Genomic DNA, 15,113 nt, shown 5'->3' with positions numbered 1-15,113 from the left:
GAATTTTGGAAAATTGTCAGAAGTCATTTAATTGAAATTATTGATGAGAAGCTTTCAGTACCACCATAAAAGCTGCTCACCAACATACTGGTTCACTTAGACTCCTATGCCAACCTCATCACTTGATCAGATTCTCGAATGTCCAATACAGTTTGGTGTTACACTGAAGTTAAATTTTACATGGTGTCATTGCCCAGACACAGTTATTGCAGCCACAACATGGAAGCAAATAGGACCAAAAGAGGCAGAATAGAAGAAATAGAATATAAGTCAGGCACTTTCATAAAGATCTCAACTTGACCCCTGAGTAGTAGATGGAAGTCCAGCTAACTGGAAGAAACTATTTGGACATGCCACAAGCAAGAGAAAGAAAAAAATTCAATTCAACACCAAACGCTACTAGACATTTGAAAAAAAGACAAATGAGATTTCTCTTCCAATGTTCACCAACTATGGGTAGTCATATCTATTATAGTTTTAGTCTGAAAGGTTCTTCAAAGACTTATTTGGTGGATGCTTGGTCTCCAGCTGGTGGCACTACTGTGAAAGTGGTGGAACTATTAAGAGATAGGAGTTGTAAGAAGTGAGTCATTGGGGTTGATCTGTGGAGATGTTAGGACTCTAGTAGTCATTCATATTCTCCCTCTCCCCTGTTCCCCATCCACATTGCCATTATGGAAGCAGCTTTGTAAAACCATGCACTTCCCTCCATGATGTCCAGCCTTTCTTCATGGGCAACGGAACTGAACCTCTAAAACCATGAACGAAAATTAATCTTTCCTTTTTAAAATTGATTCTCTTAGGGTTTTATTACAGTATTAAAGTAGAGCATCAATGGCAAAAATGAGTCAAGAGAGACTGGAAGGATGGCTCAGGGGTTAAGACTACTAGTTGCTTTTCCATAGGTTCCAGTTTCAGTTACCAGAACCTATGTAGATGTTCACAGTCATCCATAATTCCAGCTCCAGTGGATCTGTGGACAGTTCATAAAACAGGCGTGCAGGCATACATGCAAGGCAAGATGTCCTATCTGTATCAATAAACAAATAAAAATTTTAAGTAAAACAGAACACGTGAGTTAAGAGAGGAGTAAGGTGAAGTACCACTATGAACACTCCATTGGATAATGCACTAATAAGGATAATACCTAGCTGTGATCAATCAAGTAACTTTGCTTCTATATCAACTATATAAAAATACACAGCTCATGTTGCTGAATTGTAACTCTTTGAATGTCTTTTGGTTTAAATGCTACTTTATTTTTGGTCAACGGTTTCTTCATATTCCATTATTGATGCTCAAATAAACTCTGGAATTAAACAAAAGAGGAAGAGAGATGAGGTAAGCCAGAGGAGCAAATAAAGGTGAATAAAAGAAAAAGAAACAACTGGATCTTCATAAAAGAATAGAGCTGTGTCTTTCTATTACAGAGCTCCTGTCTAAAAACTTTTTCCCCCATTGTGCTCATCTCTTCCCCAGGTAACATCTCCTAGCTCCACTATATAGTTATGTAATATGTATATTGACTGTGCTGGTCACATTTATTGTAACTTTTTGGCTCTTTCCATGATTTGGAGTCTGTATTGGCAAGGCAGTTAAAAAAGCTCTAGTTCATATATGTGAGATCCACAAGGATCAAGCAAGTCTTGAAGCACATTGTTTTTTGTTGAATTATATATTTTTTCTCTGATTCTATGGTATCCAAAGGAAATCTAACCCTTTGACTTTATCAGAGATCACGAAGGAAAAAATACTTAGAATCAAAGATCAGAATTTATCACTCATATTTGAAGGACAATAAATGATTAAGTAATTTCTAAGTCATCTTTACTCCTTGATTTGAATAAATTACTTGCTATGGATCAGCTTCTCACATGTAACAAATAATGCAGCTGGAACCAAAGCTCTTCTCACTTATCTCCAAAATAAAGCCACCAAGAATATTGGTATTAACTTCATAAAAATGACATTACTTATTAAAGAAACTATGGACATTTAAGGTAGAATATCATTGTGAATTGGTAGTCATTGCATAAAATGAGCAGATTCTTTATTTCACAATATGGAATTAGGTTTCCTGTAATGATTCTTACCTGCTATGTAATCTTGGGCCATTTCTTTAACTTTTGTTAGTTTCTCTATCCGCAGGAAAGAAGTAATGGCTTCTAAATCGTGAAGTTGTGAGACCAAATAAGATTATGCCTCTAAGTTGCTCTATCCAATGCTTGGAGCATCAGCAAACAGTTGAATAACATTTGTAGCCCTATATTACTTTTCTGGCATTTAGTTCATTATGGCAAATTCAGAATTTGCTTTAGTCAGGATGGGCTAGGTTATGCTGTCATAACAAATAACTTTAATGTGTCCATATATTACAACAAAGGTTGACTTTCTACTCCTAAACCTGTCCACTACAGATTAACTGTGGTTCTGATTCTTATAATCTTTCTGAGATTCCAAGTGTCAATGCATCCATGATCTGAAACATTCATAGTAGCTGTGAGCACTGGGAAAAACCAATTCGGTGTAAAAGGTGCTGGCCTTCGAAACTCCTATCCAGAACCAACATGGGTCACTCTTGTTCTTATTAACTGATCAATGAATGTTGCTTGGCTGTATTTGGGTCTAAAAAATGGAGTATTTATCTGCATAAGTAATACTGCTTTGTTATAGGATTGATTGCTTCATTGGTTTGCTTGTTTCCCAGGCTCATTTCTACGAACTCTCCAGAAGGAAAGGAGAAAGAAAATATTGGATCATAAGAATATCCATTCAGGGGAAAACATTTTTACATAGGTATACCTACTTGCCTTTCTAAGCTTCAAGTCAAATACTATTTCTGTTAAAACTTCTTAGATTTTTTTGCTGCAAGTTGAGCTTCCACTGTGGTTATGACACTGCTTTTTAGAGCATGGCACTATGTGTTATGTTGCATTATGTGCCGACCACCACTAATTTGAAACCAATGTCTACAATGCTTCAAAATGGAAAAATTTCCCCTTGGTTTTTATTTATGAAATTTGAGAAATTTCATACACAAGCACTGTCTCCCCCAGGAATTTACCCCTTGATTGGTTATCCAATACCATGTGGTCACCTGAAATCATATACAAACAACATTAAACAGACTGAGTAGGTTATATTTAGATATTCATGTGTGCGTGTGTGAGGGCACACACACACACACACACACACACACACACACACAAACACCATATAGCAATAACAAAGAAAAAGCAGCCACAATTTTGAGGAGAGAGGTGGGGGAACAATGTAGAAGAAGTTGGAAGGAGGAAAGGTAAGGGGTAAAATTATATAATTATATAGTTTAATTTAAACTTAAAATTTCAAAACTGAAAAACTTGGATGTGGATATGAACAGAGATTTATCAAAAGAAGAAATGAAAATAGCTAGGAAATTTCTTTAAAAATGTTCCGTACCCTTAGAAACAAGAAAAAATGCATAATATAAGACCCTCTGATCGGCAACATGACCCCATAAATAGAAAATTCTGACAGATTGCATTCAAACTATAAAGGAATTTATATGGGACCAATGAGATGACTCAGAAGATAAAGGCATCAGTTGCCAATCCTGAGAACCTGAGTTCAATCGGAGGACCTACATGATGGAAGGAAAGAGTTGACTCCTTAAAGTTGTCGTCCATCTTCCACACATACTGTAACATGAATAAATGTGTGCATGCGACATAAATAAATAAGTCTGATTAAAAACTTTAAAAAATTAAAGTTATTTTCATGAACTTAACTTGAGGCTGTGTGTATAAGATGCATATGAAATATTTACTTGGGTCCCATTGCTAGGTATCTCATTGTATATGTTACAATCATTTAAAAATTCTGAAAAAAATCTAAACTCTGAAGTACTTTTGATATTTAGCCTTTCCACATAAGGGGCAGTTGACTTCTGCTTACATGGCTATGTATGTATGTTTGTATATATGTATATATGTATGGTATGGGTGTATTTTCATGAGAGTACTTACCTTTAAGGGGTTTACAATTGATACCTTGTTAATCGTTAGAACCCTTATATAGTTCAGTGTCTTCTATATAGCTGATTCAGATATTCACAGAGGCAAAATGGAGATGAGGGTTGACAAGTACATGTCATACATGTTGATGGGAATAGTGGGAAAAAGGTATTAGGCAATAGAGGAATTTCTCCTCTTGAAGTCAAATATGTTTCTTTTGGAAGCCCTTGATAGTAATAGTGGAAAACTCTCTGGGGAGATTGGAATGTCTGCTGAGACTCCTGAGAAGCACGCTTGAAGGATTCAGGAACAGCAAGGCTTCTAGAAAGCTATATCTGTGATTTTATAAGTAATAATTACTTCAGAAAGGAGAAACATTTATTCGGTTCTGACGTAGAAATTGCAGAATTGCATGAGAATATTTGCCCACACCCTTTCCAGGGTACATTAATCCCTTATAAAAAGAAAGAGAAATAACCTTAGCATTAGTGGAAGCAGCAGCAAAGCAGGCATTCTGACACTATCCCGAATCCATGATACTGGATAACATGCGACATTGTATGCTTAACACATGGCTGGGCTAATCATGTCTCCATGCATTTTTAAAACTTCTCTATTGAATCCTTAGGGGTTTCTTATCATGCACCCCAATTCTGCTCAACTCTCAGTTCCCCATATCCCCCCTCATCTGTGTTACATCCCCCCCATGAAACAAAATGCAACCAAGAAAGCATGCAAGCAAGCAAGCAAAAAAAAAAGCAAGAAAAAAAAACTAATAAACCAAAACAGAACAAAAACCACACCCAAACAGAAGAATGTCTCCTTCTCGTTCTCTCCTGCTTCTCCATCACCTCTTCCTTTGTCCTGATGGCATTGGAGGCTTCAGTGTGTCATATAGTATACCCCTTTATCCCATCAGTTTGACTGGTACTGTTCATTGCAATGAGTCTGGTTCAAGGCCTCTGGTTTTTGGTACATCATCCTCACTGGATCTTCATTGAAACTCTTCTGTGGAATCATGTGTCTTAGAGATCTTTTGGGTATTGTTCCACAGGACCATTCCCTTTAGGAGCTCCAGCAGCACCTAAATGAGGTAGATACTGGGGTGGGTCAACCCAAGGCCTAGTTGTGAGCCTGGGTGTTAGCCAGGCAGGTCAGATAGATCCACTGGTGCCACCCGCCTTGGACAAGGTTGCAGAGTCAGCTCCCCTACATGCATGCCCTCACGATAGCTTCATCCTTGCTTATAGTGAGTGGTAAGGGTCCTGTCTCCTGATTTCAGGGGAAAGCTCTCTTGCTGTAGTGGCCGGCTAGAGGCAAGGCCAGATTTCTCAGGGCAGTGAAGGGCAGGATCAGCTCAGTACAGCCTGATTTCACCCCACATTATCCCCAAAGCTTTCTGAGGTGACACTGGGCACAGACACCAATACAGGTCCCAGCTGTGGCTTTACCATGGGCCCACACATGGCCCTAGGCAGCAGCTTAGGCCCGAATGACATACTGGCTCTGGGTAGAAGGAATAGCCACCCAGGTGGGAATGGTTCCGGCAGCTGTGTGGTCTCTGGATACCATCAAGGCCTCAGGTTGAGGTCCCAATCCAGACCTCCAGGTGACCTTTAGTGGTAGTGTAGAACCTGGACCTTAAGTCAAACCCCACCATGGTACAACCATGGACCCCAATATGGTCCTTAGCAGCAGTTGGGTCTGGATGTCACCACTGCCCCCCAGCGGCGGCATGACCTCGAGACACTAACTTAGCCTCCTTGATCTTGTGTGTCTTCTGCACGGCCTTCGATGACTACGGGAGCATCAGACATCAGCACAGACCCTGGCTGCACTGGGTCCACGGATCCTGATAAGGTCCTCAGCATCCATGAATTTTTTAAACCCAACAATCTAGTACTAAATCACATCTGTGAATGAACTAAGGAAGGGAGATGCTTCCCTAATGACTAGTGATAGTATGGAATTATTTGTATAATTTAAAACCAGTTGGGGGCTATTGAGAATCTGCTATGCACAAGACGCTGTGGTAGTTTGAATCTACTCAATCATTGAAACAATTTTCATCTCATTTTCAACATATCTTTATAAATGCTTTCCCTTTTCTGAAATATGCTGATCTTTTTATCCCGCATAACCTCCTGGTTTCAGTTTACACATTATATCATCTAGGCAGCATTTCTAGATCTCCAAGCAAAGATTTACTTTCCTTTCTATGTGCTTTCACAACAATAGAAACATCCCTTATATTGTAAGTGTACTGTACTCTCTTGTTTAATTGACTGTAGCTTCCATGAGTCTATACACTCTGGGAGGGCAAGACCTGTTTCTTGTTCATTTCTGTATTCTCTGCACACTATGAAGCCTGATGAAAGTTAATCAATGTGTCATTATATTTTTATGGCTTTCTATGGTCATTTTACTACAGCATTAGCTGATGTCAATGGCCAAGGATAGTGCTAAGTGATTTGTACCTTTAAGGGATTTATCTACACACAGCTAACTAGCTGCAAATTTTGAAGAGCTGTCTTCTGAACATCTGTGGATGGCTTTGTCAGAGAAATTTAAGTACCATACTTTCTTTTCCATTCAAATTAACAAAGGCAGAAATTAAGACCTGCATTTTGGTTTGACTCTGTGATTATCTAACTGTGTGCTCTTGGGGAATATTTTTTCACCTTCCTAAACTGTTTTCTTCATCTGTGAGGAAAACAGTAACAAAATATGAACTATTAAGTATGATGAGTTTAACATTCTGTTATTACAATCATGAGGCAATTTAAAAACAGCACCAGAAGAAACTCTGACTTTTGTGCCACCCATTTCTGCGGCCTGTGTTCCATACTGAAGCAGGGCTTTGTGGCTGTAGTTCAAATAAAGCATAGCAGAAGTGTTGCTAGGCCAGTCCTAGGCCAAGACTAGGAAACTGACAACTTCCTATCATGCCACAAGGAAGCACAGGCACCCTGTGGAGAAGGTTACTGTGGAAAGGAACTGCTTGCCCTGTTCCCAGATCAATCTGGGCTCTCTGCTAATAGCCAATAGCAATTCATCAATCAAAGCAACAAGTCATTTTGAAAGGATTTCTTCAGGTTCCAGGTAAGCTATCCTACCTGATGTTGCCTAAAACACAAAGGAGGTGACCCAGCCTAGCCCCTTTCACACTGAAGAGTCAAGCACAAAATAAATAAACAATTATTATTTTTAAATCACTAGGTTATTATGCAGCAATAGATAATTGGTATATACCTTTTACTATATTACAGTGCCTCTGACCTTTCATCCCTTCTGATATTGTGGTATGTGTAAAATTAGCTTCAGATTTCTGACAAATCAATGAGTAACCTAAATGGATAGTGGGAACAATGACAGTAGGGGAAATGTGCCATTAAGCCATCACATGTTAGGTGAGTGGTGCACTTTTTCTATTTCTCAGCAGAGGGTAATGTAGAAGGCTTTGGTTAAATTAACTGACATAGGTGCCAAATGAGTCAACCACTTCCCACTGGAATGGCAGTTCTTTGAATGATGCTGACTCTGTGCAGGACTTTATGGAGATTGTCATCAGTTCTGAGTGGGTCCCCAAACAACAGAACAGGCTTTTCCTTCAGTTATTTTTCAGAGTGATCTTTCCAACAAGGGACACCAAGGTGCACATTCACCATGGTCTCTGTCAATGGGCCTGAGCTTTGAAACCCAGAGAATTTCTGTAAAACAACATTATACTGTAGTATAAACCAGTGCACTTACATTCAGATTAATAAGCTGTGCCCAAACAATTCAGGGTTTATCATGAATAAAAGTTCTTTGTTGGTTGCTAAGCAATCAGCCTTTTGTGAACTTGGGGTATGGGGATGTTACCACTATGATTCTTTTTTTCTTTTTTCTTTTTTTGGTTTTACGAGACAGGGTTTCTCTGTATTGTTTTGGAGACTGTCGGTCCAGCCAGGCCTCGAACTCACAGAGATCTGCCTGCCTCTGCCTCCCAAGTGCTGGGATTAAAGGCATGCGCCACTACCGCCCGGCTACCACTATGATTCTTTGGGGGAACTAGAGGCTACTAAATAGATCCTAGGGCTGAACTTCTGGAACACCATTTCTACATAAGTGCAGAGTGAGTTAGCTATCTCAAGATTACGTTAGTACAGAGTGAGGCCATCCATTACACTTAGACCTTTCTGTGTATACCTGCTTCCCCTTTCTGTTTCTCTTCCACATTATGATGTAGCCAGAGAAATAAATAGGTGTGCCCTAACCAGACACTGAACATACAGGGGCACTTGATTTTGGACTTTCAGCCTTCCAAAATATTAACTCAGTTGTACTTTCTTTATAAGTTACTAAGCCTCGGATATTTTGTTATAATAGCAGAAAACAAAGCAATGGGCCAGGGAAAGTTAAGGGTTAGGTGAGGGTTAGGTGAGCTCCCTTTCCTCTCAAGACAAAAACAGGGAGGAAAATGGAGACACTAAAGAGGTTATGAACCATACAGCTGTGAATCCCTGATGTCCCTTTCCCTTCTAGGCTTTAGTGAAATGAAGGGGACTTTAAAGAAATTAGGGGAACAGTGAGAATGAATAAGACACAGCATGGCTAGGGCAACAAAATCCAAGGTTTAACTTTCTGGTGGTTCTAGGATTCAATTACCTCTGATTGCAGACTACAAGTTCTGCATCCATGGACTTTTCCTAGGGACCCTCTGTGACAGGATGAATAATCTTTCCCCTGAGGTTTGTGGTACGGTCAAGAAAATGTGTCAGATACTTATGGTCAGTAACCCATGAAGGCTGAAATGGAGCTAAGATGCCACTGAGATTGAAACTGAGCCAGACCCATATTCAAAATGGGAAAAGATGTGCCCCCCTTATTGCCTTACATTAGGACCTCAAGCCCATATCCCCATTAGAAGAGCACATTAATCCCTGTCTCCCCTTCTGAAAGAAGCTGTATTAGATAGTCTATCCAGAGGCAAGCCTATCCTGATGTTAGACGTATCAGTGGCCTCTGGAACTCATCTTCCTGTTTGCTTTTCCAGTCTTCTGAGTAGGAGAACACTCTGGCTGCTGAAAATCTCTGCTGCTTCCCTAGTTCCACTTTGCCCTATGAAGCTGATTTCCATTTGAAAAACAGACTTTTATTTATTTAAACACACCTTTTTGAAGAGTTTCTCTGCTCTGTACAGGGACTGTCTGTTCTGTTTTGTTGTGAACAGCCCCGGTGTGCTTGAGTCCTTCAGTTTCTTCAGCACAGATTCTGTCTCAGAAGGTGTCCTTGGAACCCAGACTATTGCAAGACTTTAAGAAGGGTGGTAGGAAGAGCTATTATGCCTTCCATTAAACCACACTGAAGCAACTAATTGACTTTCTGTTCACTCACAGAAGGGTGTCAGATTAATTATAGGTACGATCAAAGAAACTAAATTCTATCTACACTTGCAGATTATGGTGTAAATTATTTTCCAAGTCCTGTGGCTCAATTGTCACTGCTGGGAGACAGACTCTATTTTATGAATCTTTGCCAACTCACCAATACCTAATGTCCTGCTTGCATGAAAGCTCATAACCACTGTCTGAACAATAAGGGAGTGAAGTGACCATATTCAATCAGTGTGACAACTCATTCACACATGGAGGTAACCATGGTACCGGTTCTTAAAGGAGCTTACATGTGCCTCACCAAGGGAACTGCTATTACTGAAAGTCTCTCTCTCTCTCTCTCTCTCTCTCTCTCTCTCTCTCTCTCTCTCTCTCTCTCTCTCTGTGTGTGTATGTGTGTGCGTGTGCACACGCACATGTGTTCAGATTTTGACTTGATATAATCTAAATATGAGTGCACAATAAAATTCCATTTTTATTATTAAGGTCAGTATGAATTTTAGAGGTACATGATGCTCTTTATATTTTAAATCTTCCTACCTTGTCTCCTTCTTGTCACTGTACCCAACAGAAGACACAGCTGGTTTGAATTGAAGCCAGCTCTCTCAGCTCTCTGGTTCTACACTGTGTACCAGGTTTTGCGCTAATGGGTGTCCTTGTATGTTTATGACCCCAAGTGTGAGCATGCAGTCAACCAAGTCAGTATTCCTGCATTTGAAACAATTATAGAAGCCAACGCCTCTATCTCTTTCCTCTCCTGGTTTCTTTATCTGAAGAAATAAAAGACTCTCAGTAAAACTCTAGTGTGTTTCTTGGGACCAGCACAAGCCATTCACACTGACTGTAGCATCTTCTCAGAAATATGGCCATTTAAGTGCATTCTTTTCATTTCTGGGTAGTCTTGCACTCTCTCTTGGGGAGTGGAGTTCAACAGAGATTTGGTGGTTCTCAGTGGGAGGTGCTGGGACCAGAAGCCTCCTGTGTGCTCTAAGGCAGACTCTGGGGACTCCTACAATTGTACTCCTGAAAATGACACTTGGGGCTGCTCACCAGGAGTGCTGCCCTGAGTGCTCTTTGATTAGACTGCTGCTCTCTTGAGCTCCTTCACCCTTGCATCAAGAGCCTCTTCCTGAAGACCTCAGACCTCTTTGGTGTCACCTTTTCACTCTAGTAAGAAGTGCTGGCCGTTCCTGCCTGGGATTGTGTCCCTGATATTTATACAGCCCTTCATCTTTTCTTTCTCTGTCCTTTGCCACAAACAGCCCTGAGACTTCTCACACACTCCCTGGTTTCTGATTCAAGCTCGTGTGTATGTGGAGCTCTATTTGTTTCTGTCACCCAGAAATGATAAGTGATTCCTCAACAAAGAGAACTGCTGTGCTGCTTTTAACGTGCGGTTGGGTTCTTTTTAAAGTCCCTGTTTTCATCAAATGGTGAGGAATAATTTCCTACTTCTTGAATATAGGTTGGCCACAATGGTCATCTAAGTAACCAAACCCAAACTCAGGTATATTTTACAGCAACACAAAACAAATTAATACACCAAGTCAGACTAAAGGGGCAGGCCACATATAGACTTTCCAGTGACAACTCCAGCTGAATTCTTAGCTTGCAAATAGCATTAGCCACCATCCCTATGAACAAGGACACTATGACTCGAGGCTCAGTAGTGTCTTGCTGTATCTTTCTTCCTACATAAAACATGCTAGCAAAGCTGGGTCACATCTTCCCCAAACAGTGAGGAATACTGCTAATTATGAATTTGCTGTTTAAGGTTACTGTGTTTAGAGTTATTTTTAGGTAGCTATAGGCCATCACAAAAAGAGGCAAGAACTTTAAGAAAGCTCCCTGAGAGCCAGAGGAAGATTATAAAGTTACACATAAAACTTATAACATGTTTGAGAGTAGGCACTTCTTAGTCAATCAAGGGAAAGATCAACAGGAAAATTTAAAATACCTTTTAAGATGTTGCAAAGGAGCCTAAAGCTTCTTGATTTCTAGTGAGGACAGCATAAGAAGAGATTAACTCTAACTGCAGTGGGATGAATTTGAGATTGATGATGTAAATGGTCATGTTTGAGAATGGGGGAAAACCACATGCACTCATTTTAATGAGTTGTATATTGTCTGTGCTGTGTTCCTACATGGTTAGTTATCTGGTCTCCATGTTCCCTAGAAACAATTAGTACAGTATTTATTCAATTTATATCATAATTAAAATGATATATGCAAGCCCCTTGACTTACAATGTGGCTAAATGCTAATAAACCATAACTTGAAAATATTGTAAGTAAAAATACATACTAAGTATGCATATATAGCAAGCATGAGTGTTAGTGGCTTCCTATCAGGAATCCACGGCTGAATAGGAGCTGCCGAATGTCTCCAGAGAAGGCCAGAACACAGAGCATTAGCCCAAGAGAAGGCCTAAATTCAGTTTTATTTTTCCTTTTTCAGTGCTATGGTTTAAACTCAGGGCTTCACACATACTAGGCAGGTATTCTGCCACTGACTTTCATTCCCAGCTACATTCAATGATATGTGATTTCTACTGACTGCCTATCAGTTTCACACTATTCTAAACTCCAAGATTCATCAGTCCAACCATAGTAAATCAAAGACAAGTTGCTGTTTATGAATCCCAAACTAGCTATCCCTAGAACGGTATAATTTCCTTAAATAGTATGATTAAATTAGTACCCCCATATTAATCAGTTTGGAGTCATGTCATATAATTGACCAAACAAACGAACAGACACATAGAAGTTGGTGGACTGGAGAAATTTTTCTCAGAATTCTCTTTACATGCAAGACTATTTTTCATGTTTTTCAACTTCAGCATAGATGGACTCTCAGCTCTGCCTTGTGTCTCCTCATCTTCTTGTCAATGTCTGGTTTCTGAATAACATCTCCCTCCATTTGTGTGGCTTACAATTCTGTGGGTGACTGGATCCTATGCTGTCTTTGAAAATCAAACCTGAGACTTTGTTGCAGGTGATTTTGTTATGGTTTGGTTCTTCAGCAACCCTGAAAGGTTCATAATAAAAGCTTAATTGCCAGCTGGTGGCTCTATTTCAAGGTGGTGGGACATTTCATTAGATGGGAGCAGAGTTCTGCGAACTAGATCACTGTGGGGAGGGAGGCTCTGCTCTGGAAGGCAGTACTGCGATCCACATCTCCTCCCCTGCCTTTTGTTTCCTGACCACGCACAGTTTTCCCTGACTATGCCTTTCAACCATGATGTTTCCTGAAATCATGAGCCAAAATAAATCTTTCCTCCTTGGAAGCTTTCTTTATTTCAGGTATTTTGTCATCGTGTCAGAAAGCTAACAAAACAGTTTTGAGATGCATCAGACTGTAGTGCATGACATGCCCCATAGCCACAGGGAACATGATAGCTTATGAAAAGAGACATGATCTGTCTAGATCCTCACTTCCATTCCACTCTGAAATAGACTTTTATTTTCTCACCCCACTATTTCCACACTTATCTGCCCACTGCCACTTTGGTCATGACATTGGGTTTACAGGAAACTTCCAGAAAATCCGTGGAAAAACAATGACTCTGCTTCTGTATTTTAAAATAATCACAAAAGCTCAGAGAAATTTTCCTCTCTGTTTGCTGTTGGGCACATTATTTGGCTTTTATTATTTTCTTGTTAAATAATATTTAATCTGACTGGTGGGTGGTGTGGGTGGCGCTCGCATTAGAGGGAAGAAAAATAAAACCAAACATATTTCTCAGACAAAAAGTATAGCAACTATTAAAGGTTATACATTCTTTATATATAATATGCACCTCAGAAAAGAGCACTAGAGGACAGTTTACATAATATGCTAAAACCAAAATCAGGCCCAGGTACCAGAGACCATAGATCACAAACTGTGAGGTGCGTTCTCAAGAATATCAAAAATAAAAAATAGATTCATTTGTTAGTGGACCTTTTTTTTCTTTTGCTTTTCTTTTTCCTGTTCAGAATTAACCTAGAATGTCATATTGGTGTAATGAGTGAGAGAGTCTCTTGACATACAAGACTGAAGGTTCACCGTGGAAAGGCCAAGAGAGTTAAGAGAAGGTCTTAGAATGCTTCGATTGTAAATCATAAGGCCATAATAAAGGACAAGGTGAGTGTGGAGAGGTGTGCTGGGGGGAGACATCTAAATGACGAAGGCCATTAAGCACATTACATAGTTCAGGAAACTCTAGTCAACCTGCAATTAACGTGTCATTTGCTGCTGTGGAAGGATGCCATTAATTGTTCCTAGCAAACAGTTCTCTATGATAAGTGACTTTCTTTTTGGTTTTTAGACCTGTGAAATGGTAATAACATTTCCTTTGTGAGATGACTCTCAGGATTGCAGGAGGTAACACGAATAAGGAGGTCTGGTCTCTTGCCTGATACATGACACTAGCAAACTTCAAAAAGCTATGCTTATTACTACTTCTGAAAGGTGGTATAATGCATAGAAGAGCATGTGTTTTGAGATTCTGTAGTATTCTCCTTAAACCTGAATTTTTAAAAATACAAGTATCACCATGTCCTTGGGCACATCACCATAAAATTGAAATAATGTCACTTATTTTATATGGTTGCTGTGAGGCTTAACTGAAATTACTTAGAAAAAGAATTGAGTGCTGTGCCTGGCACATGAAAATTGATGAGTGAATGATAGCTGGCTCAAATAAGTTTTCCCTACTGCTTTTACTGTCTTACCTCTCTATGGAATTTTTATGGTATCTAGTAGAAGATCTTCCACCTAGCCCATACCCCATGCTTTGCAAAACAGTTGTCATTGGTAGCTAACTATTGGGTGAGAAGATCAAACTAGAGAAAATGGTGATTTCAAGGGGGCTATTTCTATCAAGTGTAAAAAGGGTAGGGTTAGGAAGAGAAAGAGGGAGCTTTCAAGCAAGTTTGGAGGTCTGATGCATAGAGAAGGGAAAGAGGGTTAGGTAGGAGAACCCCATTCAACAGTTTAGCTCTGAGAAAGATTCAACTGGACCAACGCACAGCCCAGAACAAAATTCCCTGCTGGAGGGGTTTCATGTCAGTCAGGAATGGCCTAGACATGCTTATTGACTAATCTGAGGTAAGAGCAGCCTTGGTATGAATGACTCAGTGGATCAGAATTTTGTGAATCTGAAGACTGTTGGTGAGCTCTACCCCAGTACAAACATCTGAGTGCTGTATCATCATGGGCACTGCAAAAGGCCAAGTTAATTCGCATCCCAGTCAGAATCTATCCTTGGGTTTCTGAGAAAACACCTGTCTCTGGAAGGCTCAATTAGGGTCAACTGTTCAACCTAGTGTGTTAAATAGATGAATAGTGAAAAGCAGAAAAATGAGACCTACTCAGTGTGGCACACTGGAAAAAAAGGAACAAATAAAGGGGTCCAGTGATGCTAAGTTCATCTTTGGCGTAGGAAGTTGATCTTTGGGTTTGAACAAAGGGGAAATCGGGCCAGAGAGTGATAGATATGCATAATCTAGGAGTCCTGGCCAGTGTGGTCAGCTTGATCATTATCTCAGTTCTGGCTCTGCAAGGTGGCCCCTGTGATATGGTTTCTTCTGCTTGGGGATGATAGCATTATGGGGTGATCTGTCTGTGAGGTACTACTGGATCTGAGGTGACTGTAAATCTAGAAAGTGACAGAGACTTTCAGGTACCTTTTTAGGGGTCTGAAACATGACTAACTTAAAAGCTAAAAGTAAGATGCCTAAAGGAGATAGCTAGAAAA

This window comes from Mesocricetus auratus, unplaced genomic scaffold (genome assembly GCF_017639785.1).
Source record: "Mesocricetus auratus isolate SY011 unplaced genomic scaffold, BCM_Maur_2.0 Super-Scaffold_100033, whole genome shotgun sequence".
Taxonomy (NCBI): domain Eukaryota; kingdom Metazoa; phylum Chordata; class Mammalia; order Rodentia; family Cricetidae; genus Mesocricetus; species Mesocricetus auratus.
This window is presented reverse-complemented; position numbering follows the sequence as displayed.